Genomic DNA, 19,391 nt, shown 5'->3' on the forward strand with positions numbered 1-19,391 from the left:
AATTCTTTGCCCCCCTTGCGCATGCCAAATTTTTGGGATCCCAATTTACAAACCTTAAATGGTCTAGATGTTGCAAGCACAGCGAGCAGGAAAATTTGCATATTTAATCGTTTCAGTACTGTTTTCCTAAGCCTTTTTAGAGCATTTTATTTAAAAGGCGCCCCATGAATGTGTGCCAAAATTTTTTTGCCCTTCTCCTCAGAAAAATTGCTTGCACCCCTTCGCTCGCCAATAATTTCTTGCCCCTCCCCCCCATTTTACCCTCCCCCCAGGGCTCATAATTATTGCACAGCAATAATTTGACGCAACATAAATTTGACGCAACGTATGGGAGCCACCATTGAGATGCTAAAGAGGGTGCTAAAAGCGTGTCCATTAGCACCCCGGTTATGCGATTAGGACATCTTAATTAAATCCTGTGTCTCAAAGCTTGTGAGAAATAAATCATACATGTTTTGTCATTGTATAAACGCATATACTTTCATGATATGTTGAGTAAATAAACTTGGAATTATAACTTCATATTCATAAAATTCCTGACATTACCTGGATTGGACTATAATAGTTGGCTTCATTGGTTCAATTTTAATGTGTAATCCTCCACATTATTCATTACAGAGCACATGATCATTCTGTGAGCTGCATGAGACAATATTTGCTACATGCACTTCATCTCAGACTAATTAAGGCGCTGTGCAATAATTATTAGCCCCCCGGTAAAATTACTCCCTCTCAGCCCACCAAAATCGCTTGCCCCCTCTCAGCCCACCAAAATTGCTTTCCCCCTTTCGGCATGCCAAAAATTCTTTGCCCCCTTTCGGCATGCCAAAATTCTTTGCCCCCCTTGCACATGCCAAATTTGTGGGATCCCAATTTACAAACCTTAAATGGTCTAGATACATGTTGCAAGCGCAGCGAGCAGGAAAATTTGCATATTTAAGCATTTCAGTACTGTTTTCCTAAGCCTTTTTAGAGCATTTTATTTAAAGGCGCCCCATGAATGTGTGTCAAAAATCGCTTGCCCCCCCTATCGGCTTGCCAAAAATTGCTTGCCCACCCCCCTTCGGCTCGCCAAAAGTTTCTTGCCCCCCCCCCCCCCCCCCATTTTACCCTCCCCCAGGGCTCATAATTATTGCACAGCCCCTATGTCTTTCCAATGAATGAAGGGGACACTCTGTCATTATTCAAGCAATGCAGCTACACAAATGACCGAACTTTAACACATTTCTGAGTGACCTGTACACAGTGAATCAGTGTGTAGAGATATGAAGTTTAAATTTATCATGGCTATTTGGGGAACAAAAATTTGATCGTTTTAGGCAAAATAACTCCAGAACGGATCTGTAGGTCAAAAAATATGTACCGGGTATTCAGAATTTGAGTTACAATATTTCGCTACGTACTGTTTACCACTTCATTCATCTTTTTTAAACAATTTTGACAGAAAAGAAATTCTGGAATTTCCAAAATTAGGGTCGGTCAAAAATTTGTACAGTAAAACAAAAAACTTCCAGATTAGGGTTAGCCGGATAAGGACAATCAAATCAATTTTTTTGGCCTTAGATCTGAAATGTACCTTTGTTTGAGCTCCACCTTCTTCCAAGTAATCTCACTGAACATTTTGTTTTCAGATTTGTTGCTGACCTCACAAAGATGATCCCTTTGAGGGAAGAAAGTGTACAATAGAGACAGCCAAATAGTCCCCATTACTATCTGTGTTGGTTTTGAAGACTCAAGCTACATCTTTCACGTTCTGACAGCAAGATTGCTTTATACACTTCAGGGCAAGTTACCACGGACAATGAAAGTGAGACTTTTAAAACCATTCATTTGTAAATTTTGTAAAATGTGTTTTTATTCCTTGGACAGAATAAGAAGTCATGTTTACAGACATCGGATCAAGTATACCAGAGTGCATGAAAACAAAAATGGAAACAAATATGGGTATCATAAAGCCCGTAACAAAATGGCTAGGCAAGAGACCCATAGCATTAATGCTGGAAGTATCTTATTTAAAATCAGTAGGAGTGTAATTTCTAGAAATACTTCACATACTGAAGAAAACTCGATGGGTCCAATTGGAGCTCAGTCCCAAGAGACATCCCTCTACCAGTGTAAACATTGCTACCAATATTTTAGTTCTAAAGATAACCTTGATTGCCATATCAGAACTAGTCACACTTGTGAGTATTGTGGGAAATGCTTTTATTTGCGAAGTCTACTAAAAGGCCACATCAAAAATCACATCAAGAGTCACACAAAATCCTATCAGTGTGAATACTGTCAGAAATGTTTTGGCCAGAGCGGTGGCCTTAAAACCCACATCAGAATTCACACCAATGAAAAACCCTATCAGTGTGAATATTGTCAAAATGTTTTGCACAAAATACTGATCTCAAGAGACACATCAGAATTCACACCAATGAGAAACCATACCTGTGTGAATATTGTGGGAAATGTTTCGTAGGAAGCAGTTATCTTAAACAACACATCAGAAAGAAATCTCATCAGTTTGATGGCCTTAAAAGACGCATCAGAATTCATGCTGAAGAGAAAGCTTATCAGTGTGAGTACTGTCCAAAATGGTTTACACAAAGGTGTGGCCTTAAAGTCCATTTAAGAATTCATACCAAAGTGAAACCCTTTCAATGTGAGTATTGTGGGAAATGTTTTGCTTATAAGACATGCCTAGAAATCCACATTAGAACTCACACCAAAGAGAAACCCTATCAGTGTGAATACTGTCTGAAATGGTTTGCACAAAGCAATGGTCTCAAAGAACACATCAGAACTCACACCAAAGAGAAACCATATCAGTGTGCATATTGTAGGAAATGTTTTGCAAAAACTGGTCATCTCAAAGAACACACTAGAATACACACCAAAGAGAAACCATATCAGTGTGAGTTCTGCAAGAAATGTTTTACACAGAATGGTGTTCTGAAAAGACATATCAGAACTCACACCAAAGAATCCTTTTCAGTGTGAATTTTGTCTGAAAAGGTTTGCTCCAAATGCTTATATAAGGTGGTATTTGAGGCATTTTGGAAGTGCTCTACAGCCTGTCTCAAAAAAAATTTGTGCAAGTAAAAAGCACCCTCTTTGGCAATTGGAGAATATTGTTGTGACATGATGCTTACATCAACGTCAACTGCTCAGTCTTAGCTTGCAAATGCTGTTTGTTCTGTTCAATTTACTTGTTTTAATCTCGAGATAATGTTTAGTTAACCACGAAGGGTAAAATCACAATTGTGCCACTTTTACTAGGGAAGAGGGATGTACATGTAAATCAATGATAGCATCAAGTTGATCAAGAGTTCCTTCTTGAAATCAAAAGAATGCATAGAATACACAACAATACAAAATTGTTTTTACTGTTATATCATGATACAGGTATAATGATTCTCTTTTTCCACTTGAAACAGATTAAAAGTCTAGATAAATAAATATTTCACACTCTGAAATTAAATACATGTCAATGATTTTATCATAGTATACTTTTTTCTTTGTCAGCCAAGACATATGTTAAAAGACAAAAAACAAATTGCACACTGTTGTAAAAGGTCATGTGTCTTATGGTGGGACCCCAAAATACCTGGTGACGTTACATTTTTCTCTCCTCTTTCTGATTTAACTTGTTGTCACAGGGCTATTCTTGGTCCAATTGCATCAAGTTTGGGCTCATTATACAGCCTGATTATTCTTATTTTCAAATATGTTTATCAATTTGGAATGCCAAAATACCAAAATGTTAACGAAGATAAACCTGGTGGATAAGCGGTGGAGTAGTATGTGCATTCTCTATGGGAGACATGGCATCTTTTTGAATTTTAAATTATATCATTGTCAAATTGTGTGCTATACTTGCAAATCATACCTCAAATGAAAGCCTGATCATTCATAATTCTTATTCAACTATTAATTTGATCTAAATCGAGTTTACAAGTATTCACTGAGAACCGCAAGTCACAAGAACCTCAATTTGTCCTATTCACTGACACACAAATGTCAAGATTTTCAGTTTTGGCTTTCAATTGTATCTTGAGAATTATACACCCTAAGATAGGAAATGTATACATTTTTGGAAAGCTTTTTACCCCAGGAATTCAAATATGCAGTTAAAATAAATGTAGGACAAAAGAAAATATATTCAAAAATGTCATCAACATTTTGTGCGCTAAGTTACGTATATTTTCACACCCTGTATCACCACTTTTGTCATTCATAACATAGCAAAAGTATAACTTTTATTCAAGCTCATATTGTTGCCTGCCACAAAATTAGATTACATTTGAGGTATTCTATATCAGTAGCAAATGCAATAAATTATGAATTTACTAGTAAAATTTTTTCATGATATCACCCTATATATTTTCTTACGCACCCTGTATACCAACTTCATTTTTGCATTGTTGGATTCCTTGGAACATAAGCTTTCCAAAAATGTATAGTTTTGTTGGTGTGAGATGTATAGTTTTAGACATGTAACAATTTAAGTGAAAAGGAGGACAAATGATCAAAATCAGTGCTTGTAATGCAAATGTGCCCCACCATATGACACACGACCAAAATTAAAATCATGTCACATTTGAAATTTTACGGAGTAATTGTTACAATAATCATTTCTAATCCTACAAATTAATGTTCTTTTATTGACTGTACTGTACAGGTATTTTGGGATAACATTCTATTTAATTTTCTAAAAAGTGGCACAAAGGGGTTTTCATACATTTGTGTTTAGTGAAGCAGATCTCTGGATTGCCGAAACCAAAATGAATGAAACAAACGGTATTTGAAAGCTAGTACTGTTCCCTTGACGTTGATGTAAGCATCAATCATGTCAATCAATCAATCAGATTTTATTCATCATGTCGCAACAGTATTTTCTAATTGCCAAAGATGGTGCTTTCCACTTGCACATTTGTGACGGGCTGTATGCATGTTTTAAACGGATTAATTGAGTAGAGCAAAACACACTTCTCAATGCTGAAAATGAAAAGGATTTAACAACAACGCACAAAAATGTTTCACATAATTTACTATGTGTAGTATGTGTAGTTTTAGCTACTCATATCTTCGGACAACCTATCTGGGACCACTGTCCCTATTTTTTTAAATGCTGGAACATATGATTACTGTTGCTTCTGTTGACCATCAGCCAGGGAGGCATTGTGCAAAAGTAATTAAACTGTACAACTTTAATAAGCTTTGAAGAAAATTCTTTCAACATACAACATCTTTTATTTTGTCTTCCTATCTTAATTCATTTTGTTGTAAATCAACATTTTCAGACTTGTTTGTGTTCAATTAATGAATTGCGCACTGTAGAGATCAATGTAAATAACAGAAAGTGGGTAATGGTATATCCAACAGACGAGGACACAAAACGCATCAAGGATCAAATGATACAAGAGGATACCTTGAATATTAGTATACAAACAACTGGAAAGAAAAAGCAACTTGACATGGGGAAACAAGTAAAATACACTTAGATGGTACGCAGAGGGGGGACAAATACAGCAAATGTAGGGATTGGAAATAAAGTTCGATAGCCAAAAATTACCAATCCCAAGGCCCACAGAAGTGCTAAACCTGCAAAAACAACATGGATCAATGGAAGTACAAAAGTGCACTAGAACAAGTGATGAAAAACACTGCACATACTGCACATAAGCATACACAATTAGTTTACTTTTGTATTCCAATTGATCCCTGTTGTTTTTGCAGCGTCTGTTGGCCTTGGTATTGGTAATTTTCAGAATGTTTCCTACTTCTAATGCCTACATTTGCTGTTTTGTCCCCCATGCTGCGTAGTCTACTCTGTGTTTTACTTATTTTCCCATGTCAAGTTGCAAGTTGGTGCACCTTGCTCTTTTTCTTTCCTTAATAACAGAGGTTGAAAGGTTGTATTATTATAACAGCTTATGTATTTCTGGTGTAAGTGGTCTGAGTCCACATATTATGTGTAGATACGTTTTCACTAGGCAATTTGGTACCACGTCCTAGGTCCAAGGCTACCTCAAAGAGAACAACCTGGATGTAGGATGGAGACTGCCTATTTCGCTTTCTCACTAGGCTTGGAAGTGGACTCAATGTAGGATAAAGTCCACATCCTGGAACCAAACAGGCGTAGTGAGAACATGCCCTTAGTCAGATCGCCATTTGTCATCTAAAAAAAACAAAAAAAATTTTTCATAGTAATTTGTTGTCAGATTGTTACGGTAAACTGCATTTAAATAAGTATTTACATAATGATTTGTTATACATATTGATTTGATATTCACTGAACCTGACAGGACAGTTAATTCTGTGAATCTCGAAATATGTTTATAGACGGGTGGATGGAGTCCACACTTCCATCAGGTAGACAAATATTAGTGAGAATGTGCATGGTAAACGCCCCGGTGGGTTCAGTTTGTATTTAAAGGTAGGACGTATGACCGTTCCAGGATTTGAAAATGACCCCTATTTCACGGGGAATCGAGGACATTTGCAGCAATTTTACCCCCTATTTTACGCGAAATCAAGGAAAATTTGCCCCAAATACCTCCCTATTTTCATCATTTTGAGGACTAATTTTCATTTCACCCCTTATCACAAGGAATCGAGGACATTTTTCCGAAATAAATACCCCTATTTTACCATTTCAAGGACGCTTTTGAATTTTCCCCCTATTTCACAGGGAAATGAGGACAGTAACGAAAACTGTAGCGGTAAAACGCTGACGAAAGTCCTAGAAATACACCCTATGTTTCATTTCAAGGACAATTTTGCTCCAAAACACCCCTAATTTGGACAATCATGAACAATTTTGTCCTCGAAAATTCCATGGACATTTCTTGAAAAGTACCCTAATTGGAACCATCATGCGTACACATTGTCAGTGAAGACTGAACCCACCGGGGTAAACGCATTGAATTGTTTGTTTTTTCTGATCATTTCATACTCCCTTTAAAGGGGAAATTTTGTTGGCCAGGCTAACAGGGAAGACTATTTCAATCTCGGATGATATCCCATCATTCTGATCAGTAATAATTAATCCATAAGGACTTCACACTTCTTCTTATACATAAATGTAAGTTTAAAAAAATACCTCACTTGCACAAGAATCAATTTGCATTGTGGGATATGGTGCAATAGAAATCCTGGTGTAGCTGGTGAAGTCACTAATCTGCCCTCATAAAAGTGATTCTACTCTATTAAATGGATAGACATGTTACATTTCCAGGTGTGTTGGTTCCTCTTTAAGCATTCTTAATTGTAGTTTCTTGTTGAAACCTTTACATAGTGAACTTAAGAATTAGTGTGTAGAGGTGAAGTTTAAATTTATCAAGGATATTTGGAGAACAAACATTTGATCGTTTTGGACAAAATAACTGCAGAACGGTACATTCTAGATCTATAGGTCAAAATATGTATTTTCTGAATTTGAGTTACAATATTTTGCTACTGTTTACCACTTCATTCATCTTTTTAAACAATTTAGAAGTAGAGTGTGAAGAAACAAGTTTTACAATCTTTGATTCCCTTTGAACATGATGTCAAACATTTTGACCAAAAAAAATTCTGGAATTTGAAAATTAGAATTGGTGAAAAATGTGTACAGTAAAACAAAAAACTCAAATCTATTTTTTTTGCCTTAGATCTGAAATGTACCTTTGTTTGGCTTCACCTACTTCCAAGTACTGTTACATCTCACTGAACATTTTGTTTCAGATTTGTTGCTGACTTCACAAAGATTCTTTTGAGGAAGAAAGTATGCAATAGAGACAGCCAAGTAGTCACCATTACTATCTGTGTTGGTTTCAAAGACTCGAGCTACATCTTCCATGTTTTGACAACAAGACTGCTTTATACACTTCGGGGCAAGTTACCACGGACAATGAAAGTGAGACTTTTAAAACCATTCATTTTTAAATTTTGTAAAATGTGTTTTTATTCTTTGGATAGAATAAGAAGTCATGTTTACAGACATCGGATCAAGAATACCAGAGTGCACAAAAACAAAAATGGAAACAAAGCCCGTAACAAAATGGCTAGGCAAGAGACCCCTAGCATTAATGCTGGAAGTGTCTTATTTGAAATCAGTAGGAGTATAACTTCTAGAAATACTTCATATACAGGAGGAATCTCTGTTGGTCCAATTGGAGCTCAGCCCCAAAAGACATCCTTCTACCAGTGTAAATATTGCTCCCAATATTTTAGTTGTAAAGATAGCCTTGATTGCCATATCACAAGTCACAATTATCAATGTGAGATTTGTGGAAAAAAGCTTTTATTGGGAAAGTCAACTCAAAGGTCACACCAAAATTCACACAAAATCCTACCAGTGTGAATTCTGTAAGAAATGGTTTGCCCAGAGCAGTGGCCTTAAAGAACACATCAGAATTCACAAAAATGAGAAACCCTATCAGTGTGAATATTGTGGGAAATGTTTTGTGACAAATAGTTCTTTTAAACGACACATCAGGATTCATACCAGAAAGAAATCCCATGAGTTTGATGATCTTAAAAGAGGCATCAAAATTCATGCAGAAAAGAAAGCTTATCAGTGTGAGTACTGTCCAAAATTGTTCACACAAAGGAGTGACCTTAAAGTCCATTTAAGAATTCATACCAAAGAGAAACCCTTTCAATGTGAGTATTGTGGGAAATGTTTTGCTTATAAGATGTGCCTCAAAATCCACATTAGAGCTCACACCAAAGAGAAACCCTATCAGTGTGAATACTGTATGAAACGGTTTGCACAAACCAATGCTCTCAAGAGCCACATCAGAAATCATCATACCAAAGAGAAACCATATCAGTGTAAGTATTGTAAGAAATGTTTTGCACATAGGTCCCATTTCACCGAACACATAAGGACTCACACCAAAGAGAAACCATATCAGTGTGAGCTCTGTAAGAAATGTTTTGCACAGAATAGTGATATGAAAAGACACGTCAGAACTCACACCAAAGAGAAACATTTTCATTGTGAATTTTGTCAGAAAAGCTTTGCTCAAAAGGCTTATCTGAATCAGCATATCAAAACTCATACCAAAGAGAATACTAAATAAATCTTGAGCCAGTAAATATAATCTCATAATACACACAGAACTCCAACCAGGAGGGAATTTGTTACTTGTCTATAGACGTTTTCTGGAGAAATTTAAAGAAAAACACTGATCATGCACGACCATCAAGACATATTCAACAAATTGATTTTTAGCTATGTAAGTGTATTTGGTTACACAGTGGACACTGTATTCAATACACTGCGTCAAGTAAAAGCAACACATTACATGACTGGTGTGAACAATCATACCAGGACTCTGACAGTGAAATGTGGACCAGCCAACTTGCACACCCTATGGAGCCTACAAAGAAGTTGTCGCGAATCACAAAATTTGACGCACATATGGGAGTCACCATTGAGATGCTAAAGAGGGTGTTAAAGGCATGTCCATTAGCACCCTGGCTATACGATTAGCATCGCGTACAATACGCGTTCACGGTATCAATGATTGTGAATTTGATGACCACTTCTGAATAGACTGATTCCCAATTCTTTCATAGCATGACATGTTGTCATGGTTATTATTTAGAGCAATTTATCTGTATTAATTTTGTATACGTTGAGTAGTCAATGTATAAATGAACTATTAGTAATATGCAACTATCCAAATTTCACATCAACATTTCAGAGAGTGGTCTGTATACAGTGGAAAACTTCATTCACCTAATACAGAAAGTATTGTGGGGATCTTATCCACTTGTCTTACTTGCTGCTTTACTGAGTGACATCTTTGCAGATTCCATGGTTGGTGTTAATGTAATGGTAATGTTAACATCTTTGCATGCAGATTGAGTTTACTATTTTGTAAATATCGAAAACAGCTTCTAATGACAATGAGTCTTTTAAAGCCATTTACTTGTAAATTTTGTAGAATCAATCTGCATTCATTGGACAGACTGAAAATGCATATAGACCGACATATGATTAAATATGCACATGCTCATAAAAATACAAATTCTGTATTTTGTCATGTTCGTTTGAACACCAATGCAGCTAAAGAACACAAACCCTGCAAAGAAAATCCAATACAATGCGAGTTTTGTCAGAAGTGTTTTACCATAAAGGGAAATCTTAAAAGACACATCAGAACTCATACCAAAGAGAAACCATATCAGTGTAAGAAATATTTTACACAAAATGGTGATCTGAAAAGACACGTCAGAACTCGCACCAAAGAGGAACTATATGCGTGTGAATATTGTCAGAAATGCTTCGCTGATAAGCCTGAAAAGTCATGTCGGAATTCATGCCAAAGAAAAACTTCAATGTGAATATTGTCAGAAATGGTTTAAATTTAGCTCAGTTCTGAAAACCCACATCAAAACTCACACCAAAGAAAAACCATATCAGTGTGAGTATTGTCAGAAATGCTTTGCTCAAAGCAGTGCTTTAAAAGTTCACATTAGAACTCACACCAAAGAAAAACCATATCAGTGTGACTATTGTCAGAAATGTTTTACTGGTAGCAGCCGGCCCATTAAAAAAAATAAGAACTCACACCAACAAGAAACCCTTCATGTGTGAATTTTGTCAGAAATTATTTACAGAAAGTGGTCATCTCAAAAGTCATATCAGAACTCATACCAAAGAGAAACCTTATCAGTGTGAATATTGTCAGAAATGTTTCAGTCAAATGGGTCACTTGAAACTTCACATCAGAATTCATACCAAAGAGAAACCATATCAATGTCATTACTGTCGTAAATGTTTTGCTGATAGTTGCAACCTCAAAGTACACATCAGAACTCATACCAAAGAAAAACCTTTTGAGTGTGAGTACTGTCAGAAACGTTTTACAATGCACTCTGGATTACAAGTTCATATCAGAATTCACACCAAAGAGAAACCGTATCAGTGTGAACACTGTGGGAAATGCTTTACTGTCAACAGCCACTTAAAAGTCACATCAAAATTCACACAAATGAAAAACCCTATAAGCTGTCAATATTGTGAGAAGTGTTTTTCTCGAAATGCTGAATTTAAAATTCATACTAGAATGCATACTACAGAGAAACCATTTGTGTTTTATTCGAAGTAGTGGCCTTAAGAACCACATCAGAACTCGCACAAAAGTGACACCTTATCAGTGGGAGTATTGTTAGAAATCTTTTACTACAAGAAGTTTCCTAATGAACCACAGGAGAACTCATGCCGAAACGGTGTGAGTATTTTTAATAATGGTCAATTTGGCACATTCTGTTTGTGAACTCACTACATTCATAAGACGTGTATGCAGTTGTGAAAAATGTGATTGTTTCAAATATGTGGTGTCATTTTTAAGGGGAATAAAATAGCTATCCATTGATATGCAACACAATATGAAAATGTCACAAATAATTTGGGAAAACAAGTAAATACAAACTAGACGGTACGCAGAGGGGGGTACAAAAAGAGCAAATGTGGGCATTAGAATTAAAGTTTGATAGCCAAAAATTACCAATTCCAAGGCCCACAGAAGTGCTTATACCTGCAAAAACAACATGGATCAATGGAAATACAAAATTGGAGAACAAATGATGAAAATCACTGCACATAAGCAGACACAATTGATTTATTGTGCACAGTGATTTTCATCACTTGTTCAAGTGCACTTTGTATTCCAATTGATCCCTGTTGTTTTTGCAGGTTTAGACAGGGCATGGCATCCTAGTATTACGTAACAAACCGGAAGATGTAGTTTAAGTCTAGACAATAGGCGGATTAGCGGCCATTTTGTCGTCTACATGATTTTATTCACGTGTCCTTATACTTTAGTACACAAGTATATCAGTTAACAGGTTTACAATTTTAAAATTATATTTTGTGTATACAATATATTCTGTAATAAATCGATCAAATGACGGTGTGTGTTAATGTATTATATGCTTGATAGAATTAAATTGTCTGACCAGCTAGTATTCTCCTCCGCTGTCATTGTGATTCCAGTCACTCCACGTGCCGTGTTGCGAAGGTGGAGGAGACTAAAGCTGTATTAACGGAAACGGAAGGGGTTAAAAATGATGTAGTTTAAGTCGAACAATAGCGTGACGTAGTTTCCGGCATTGTTCCTAATCTTCCTATGCACTTTCACTCTCCTGGTTTAGCACTTCTGTGGGTCTTGGGACTGGTAATTTTGACTACCAAACTTAACCTACTTCTAATGCCTTCATTTGCTGTTTTTGTCCCCCATCTGCGTACTGTGGATGCCATGTTTTACTAGTCTTCCCACATCAAGTTGGTGTACCTTGCTCTTTTTCTTTCCTAAATAACGGAGATTGGAAGGTTGTATTATAACAGCTTATGTATTTCTTGTGTAAGTGGACTGAGTCCACTTGTGTACTATGTGTAAACGCGTTCTCACTAGGCAATTTGGTACCACATCTTAGGTCCAAGACTACCTCAAAGAGGTGGTCTCGATGCTACAACCTGGATGTAGGATTGACCACTTCTTTCGCTTTTGCACTAGGCTTGGAAGTGGACTATGTAGGCATAGACCTGTTCCAGGGTCTATGATGTAGGATCAAGTTCACATCCTGCTACCAAACAGGCATAGTGAGAACATGCCCTTAGTCTGTTATTGGCAAATTTTTTTACTTAGAGAATAAACGATAGGAATTTTTATTTTGACTATCCTCTACCGTGTGATAGACAACAGGCAGGTCCAATATTTTGAGTACCGGCTGCCGATAAAAATATTGGACCTGCCTGTCGTCTATCATAGGTAGAGGATAGTCAAAATAAAAATTCCTATTGTTTATTCTCATTCTAAGTCAGTTAAAGCAAAAGTTAAGTTATACCGTCATAAAAACTCCCCTTGAGTTGAACGAAACTTCATATCTTTTGTTGCGGGTACTGTTATCGTGTGCGTGTATTCTGCACTGCGTCTATGCATACAACGCGATACATACACGCACCTCTATGAGCGTGTTACGCACATCAACACGCATTTTACGGCCTGATAGACGACACCCGAAATCATGTGATTGTCCAATCAGATTATGTGTCTACGAACTAGACCACTCCCACTGACTAAGAATAGTAGTTTGTTGTCAACTTGTCACAGTATTAATTATGGCATTTAAATAAGTATTGATTTGATATGTGTATTCACTCAACCTGACAGGACAGTTTATTCAATTATTCTGTGAATCTCAAAATACATGCCAACTATAGGGAAGACTGTATAAGTATAACCACATAGCAAGAAATGTCAATCTCAGGTGATATCCCATCATTCTGATCAGTGATAATTAGTGCATGATAAGGACTTTACTGCACCTGTGGGATATGGTGCAATAAAAATCCCTGTGTAGCTGGTAATGTTCTGGTTCTAGTTCTGGTCTCAACGCTTCCTACGAAACCAGGCAAGAAGGGTAATGTGCCCAGAATGTCCAGATGCTTAGTTGTTTAGAGCTGTGCTTTGGTAGTGTCTTGGTACTTCTCTCTTGAATGCTTTGGTTTCTTTTATGTCTATGATACTTTGTGGAAGCTGGTTCAAGTCTTTGGTGGTGTTAGGGAAATAATGATGTTATTAATCTGTCTTCATAAAAGTGATGTATTAAATGAACTTAAACATGTTGCATTTCTAGGGATGTTAGTTCCTCTTTAAGCGATGTTTATTCCTCTTTAAGCATTCTTTTGTTTCTTGTTGGAACCATAAGCATTCTAGTTAAAGCGGTGTATTTTTTGGTGAAAGTAAGTAATGCCATTACATTAGGTATATTTTAGGTATAAATCATGTTTGTTATATGCTTTTCAGCTTTTATGATATGTTGATTAAATAAACTTGGAATTATCATATTCATAAAATTTATAACATTACCTGGATTGGACTATAATTGTTGGTTTCATTGGTTCATTTTGAATGTGTGATCCTCTCTCCACCTTATTCATTACAGAGCACATGATCATTCTGTGAGCTGCATGAGACAATATTTGCTATATAGATGAGTTGACCTCAATGTTTATCAACACAGGCAAGGGACTGGTATATCGATACGCTTGAGTGATCCCCATGCGAGTGTGAAGAAACAAGTTTTACCATCTTTAAACATATGATGTCAAACATTTTGACCCAAAATTAGGGTCGGTCAAAAATTTGTACAGTAAAACAAAAAACTTCCAGATTAGTTGGTCGGATAAGGACAATCAGATCTTTTTTTTTTGCCTTAGATCTAAAAATGTACCTTTGTTTGAGCTTCACCTACTTCCAAGTACTGTTAAATCTCACTGAACATTTTGTTTTCAGATTTGCAGACCTCACAGAGATACATTTGAGGGAAGAAAGTGTACAATAGAGACAGCTAAGTAGTCACCATTACTATCTGTGTTTGCTTCCAACGAGCTACATCTTTCATCTTTTGACAACAAGACTGCTTTATACACTTCAGGGCAAGTTACCACGGACAATGAAAGTGAGACTTTTAAAACCATTCATTTGTAAATTTTGTAAAATGTGTTTTTATTCTTTGGATAGAATAAGAAGTCATGTTTACAGACATCGGATCAAGCATACCAGAGTGAGCAAAAACAAAAATGGAAACAAATATGGGTATCATAAAGCCCTTAACAAAATGGCTAGGAATGAGACCCCTAGCATTAATGCTGGAAATGTCGTATTTAAAATCAGTTGGAGTATAATTTCTAGAAATACTTCACATACAGGAGAAAACTCTGTTGGTCCAGTTGGAGCTCAGCCCCAAAAGACATCATTCTACCAGTGTAAATATTGCTCCCAATATTTTAGTTGTAAAGATAGCCTTGATTGCCATATCGCAAGTCACAATTATCAATGTGAGATTTGTGGAAAATGCTTTTATTGGGAAAGTCAACTAAAGGTCACACCAAAATTCACACAAAATCCTATCCGTGTGAATACTGTAAGAAATGTTTTGCCCAGAGTGGTGGCCTTAAAGAACACATCAGAATTCACACAAATGAGAAACCAAATCAGTGTGAACATTGTGGGAAATGTTTTGTGGTAAATAGTAATCTTAAACGACACATCAGGATTCATAACAGAAAGATATCCCATCAGTTTGATGCTAAAAAGAAAACTTATCAGTGTGAGTACTGTCCAAAAGTGTTTACACGAAGGAGTGACCTTAAAGTCCATTTAAGAATTCATAAGAAACCCTTTCAGTGTGAGTATTATGGGAAATGTTTTGCTTATAAAAGATGCCTCAAAATGCACATTAGAACTCACACCAAAGAGAAACCCTATCAGTGTGAATATTGTGGGAAATGTTTTGCTTTTAAGACATGCCTCAAAATCCACATTAGAACTCACACTAAAGAGAAACCCTATCAATGTGAATACTGTCTGAAATGGTTTGCACAAAGCAATGCTCTCAGAGAACACATCAGAACTCACACCAAAGAGAAACCATATCAGTGTGCATATTGTAGGAAATGTTTTGCATATAGATCCCATTTCACCGAACACATCAGGACTCACACCAAAGAGAAACCATATCAATGTGAGCTCTGTAAGAAATGTTTTGCACAGAATAGTGATATGAAAAGACACGTCAGAACTCACACCAAAGAGAAACATTTTCATTGTGAATTTTGTCAGAAAAGCTTTGCTCTAAAGGCTTATCTGAATCAACATATCAAAACTCATACCAAAGAGATACCGGTACTAAATACATCTTGAGCCAATAAATATAATCTCATAATACACACAGTAATTTATTACTTGTCTATAGACGTTTTCTGGAGAAATTTAAAGAAAAACAACGATCATTCACAACCATCAAGACATTCAACCAATCAATTTCTGGCTATGTAAGTGTATTTGATCACACAGTGGACACCATGTTCAATACACTGCATCAAGTAAAAGCAACACATTACATGACTGGTGTGAACAATCATACCAGGACTCTGACAGTGAAATGTGGACCAGCCAACTTGCACACCCTATGGAGCCTACAAAGAAGTCGCCGCAAATCACAAAATTTGGCGCACGCGTGGGAGCCACCATTGAGATGCTAAAGAGGGTGCTAAAAGCTATTAGCACCCGGCTATCACGATTAGCATCGCAGACAATCGTGTTCACGTTATCAATGATCGTGAACTTGATGACCACTTCTGAATTCCAAGTCTTTCATAGCATGACATGTTGTCATGGTTATTATTGTAATTTGGAGCAATTTATTTGTATTAATTTTGTATGTTGAGTAGTAAATGTATAAATGAATTATTAGTAATAATGTAACTATCGAAATTTCACATCAAAATTTCAGATAGTGTATTGTATACAGCTTCATTCACCTAATACAGAAAGTATTGTGGGGATCTTATCCACCTGTCTTACTTGCTGCTTTACTGAGTGACATCTTTGCAGATTCCATGGTTGATGTTAATGTAATGGTAATGTTTTACATCTTTGCATGCAGATTGATTTACTATTTTGTAAATCGAAAACAGCTTCTAATGACAATGAGTCTTTTAAAGCCATTTACTTGTAAATTTTGTAGAATCAATCTGCATTCGTTGGATAGGCTGAAAATGCATATAGACCGACATATGATTAAATATGCACATGCTCATATAAATACAAATTCTGTATTTTGTCATGTTCGTTTGAATACCAATGCAGCTAAAGAACACAAACCCTGCAAAGAAAATCCAAAACAATGCGAGTTATGTCAGAAGTGTTTTACCATAAAGGGAAATCTTAAAAGACACATCAGAACTCACACCAAAGAGAAACCATATCAGTGTAAGAAATATTTTACACAAAATGGTGATCTGAAAAGACACATTAGAACTCGCACCAAAGAGGAACTATATGCGTGTGAATATTGTCAGAAATGCTTCGCTGATAATGGTAGCCTGAAAAGTCATGTCGGAATTCATGCCAAAGAAAAACTTCAATGTGAATATTGTCAGAAATGGTTTAAATTTAGCTCAGTTCTGAAAACCCACATCAAAACTCACACCAAAGAAAAACCATATCAGTGTGAGTATTGTCAGAAATGCTTTGCTCAAAGCAGTGCTTTAAAAGTTCACATTAGAACTCACACCAAAGAAAAACCATATCAGTGTGACTATTGTCAGAAATGTTTTACTGATAGCAGTGGCCATAAACGCCATATCAGAACTCACACCAACAAGAAACCCTTCATGTGTGAATTTTGTCAGAAATTATTTACAGAAAGTGGTCATCTCAAAAGTCATATCAGAACTCATACCAAAGAGAAACCTTATCAGTGTGAATATTGTCAGAAATGTTTCAGTCAAATGGGTCACTTGAAACTTCACATCAGAATTCATACCAAAGAGAAACCATATCAATGTCATTACTGTTGTAAATGTTTTGCTGATAGTTGCAACCTCAAAGTACACATCAGAACTCATACCAAAGAAAAACCTTTTGAGTGTGAGTACTGTCAGAAACGTTTTACAATGCACTCTGGATTACAAGTTCATATCAGAATTCACACCAAAGAGAAACCGTATCAGTGTGAACACTGTGGGAAATGCTTTACTGTCAACAGCCACTTAAAAAGTCACATCAAAATTCACACAAAAGAAAAACCCTATCGCTGTCAATATTGTGAGAAGTGTTTTTCTCGAAATGCTGAATTTAAAATTCATACTAGAATGCATACTACAGAGAAACCATCTGTGTTTTATTCAAAGTAGTGGCCTTAAGAACCACATCAGAACTCGCACAAAAGTGACACCCTATCAGTGTGAGTATTGTTAGAAATCTTTTACTACAAGAAGTTTTCTTATGAACCACAGGAGAACTCATGCCGAAACGGTGTGAGTATTTTTAATAATGGTCAATTTGGCACATTCTGTTTGTGTACCGCTACATTCATAATTCGGGTATGCAGCCGTGAAAAGTGTGATTGTTTCAAATATATGGTGTCATTTTAAAGGGGAATAAAATAGCTATCCATTGATATCCAACACGATATGAAATTGTTTGATCTTTCGATCAACCTTCGATGTTTGGTCGATCCCTATTACTTTTGAAATATCAATTGATTGACTGTTGACTGTTTGGTGATAACATTGAAACATTGTAAAGACTTCACATACCCGGGTTCACATAAAGCATGCATAAAGTAACACAGCCATTATAAATACACCTATAGCTTCCGAACTATTGATTGTGTTCACAATATTTTAACATGTATTTACATACACTTTTGTACCGTGTTTGTCCAATGTCATTCAATATTAACAACACACACTCCAAGTTGTGTTTTTAAAGCAAAATACCCAAATTTAAAAGTTGCAGTTATTTGTATTGATATGAATTCAGCGCAAAGATAATGGCCATTTTTTCATGAAACAATACTTCTGTTAATTCGGATATTTTTCTTTAAAAACACTGTTAAAAACACTGCTATGTTGTTGAATTGAACAACGTTGGACGAACGGGGTCTCCAAATGCATCCTCTGTCTGTTGTGAATTGTGAACACAATTAAAAGTTCCGGAGCTATTTGTGTATTTATTTTAAAAACAGTGGCGTTACTTTTTGTGAAGACTTTATTGTCCAATCCTGTTTTGCCATTAATTCTTATTTATTTGCTTGATATGTCTTTTTATGAGTTTTCGTTTATGAAGAAGATGGGATCTGCGACGGTTAAAGTTAATTACCACAACCATCATCGAAAAGTTGTCATTTTCTACAACGACGGAAATTTGCCCCAAATTGTGTTTTGGAAATTTGAAGACGTTGATGCATGCGCATGTGACTAGAGGTGTCAATCTACCAATGCAGAAACATCTGTCATCCAAAACGAAAACTCCCTATCAACAAGAGACAAGCATTGACGGCCGATCACAAAGTAATTTGGCTGCGATTCCTAAATGGACAGGTAGATCAATCTCAAATTTGCAAAATTCAACTTATCCAATCAAAGATGTAGATCAATCAAGTTCAAGTTTATTCCATTTGAAATCCATACACCCCTATTATGGAAGACACAGGGAGTGTGTAGACTTCAAACGGAGTCCCACATTTAGGGAACTTGATGAAATACAAGCTCCCTATGTGAATGTCTTCCATAGGGGTGTTTTAATGGAGATTAAATGGAATAGCCCATTTGGAGAAAAGTGTTCTTGTGTTTTTATATTGTTACCTGGCTTGTAACCATGCAGCCTATCAACAAAAGCCTGATTGTTGAGAAATTTGTACTAGTTGGAGGCATTAAGTATCATCCAAAACAGGCTCATTTTATCACCCATATATGTGACCCGTTCTGACAAAACCAGGAATAAGTCGAATTTTTGACATTTCATGATTTGAATAAAATTTCAAGCACGGGACAATAAGCTTCAAAATGATACCAAAATGATATACATAGCATCAATGCTTTTCAAGAT

General features: G+C 36.2%; 1 protein-coding gene across 5 annotated transcripts in view; it reads left to right on the top strand.

Moving 5' to 3' along the window:
• LOC140142039 (uncharacterized) overlaps window positions 1–19,391 on the top strand; it is a 45,134-nt gene that overhangs the window by 22,280 nt on the left and 3,463 nt on the right. Inside the window, exons 4-9 of one of the 5 annotated variants that reach the window (XM_072163952.1) lie at window positions 1,632–1,807; window positions 7,717–7,888; window positions 9,687–9,802; window positions 14,286–14,451; window positions 16,288–16,396; window positions 18,630–18,883. The gene's annotated coding sequence lies outside the window, so the exon portion shown is untranslated. The other 4 variants (XM_072163953.1, XM_072163954.1, XM_072163955.1 and 1 more) reach the window with 4 other exon arrangements.

The sequence above is a fragment of the Amphiura filiformis genome, chromosome 20, assembly GCF_039555335.1.
Source record: "Amphiura filiformis chromosome 20, Afil_fr2py, whole genome shotgun sequence".
Taxonomy (NCBI): Eukaryota; Metazoa; Echinodermata; class Ophiuroidea; order Amphilepidida; family Amphiuridae; genus Amphiura; species Amphiura filiformis.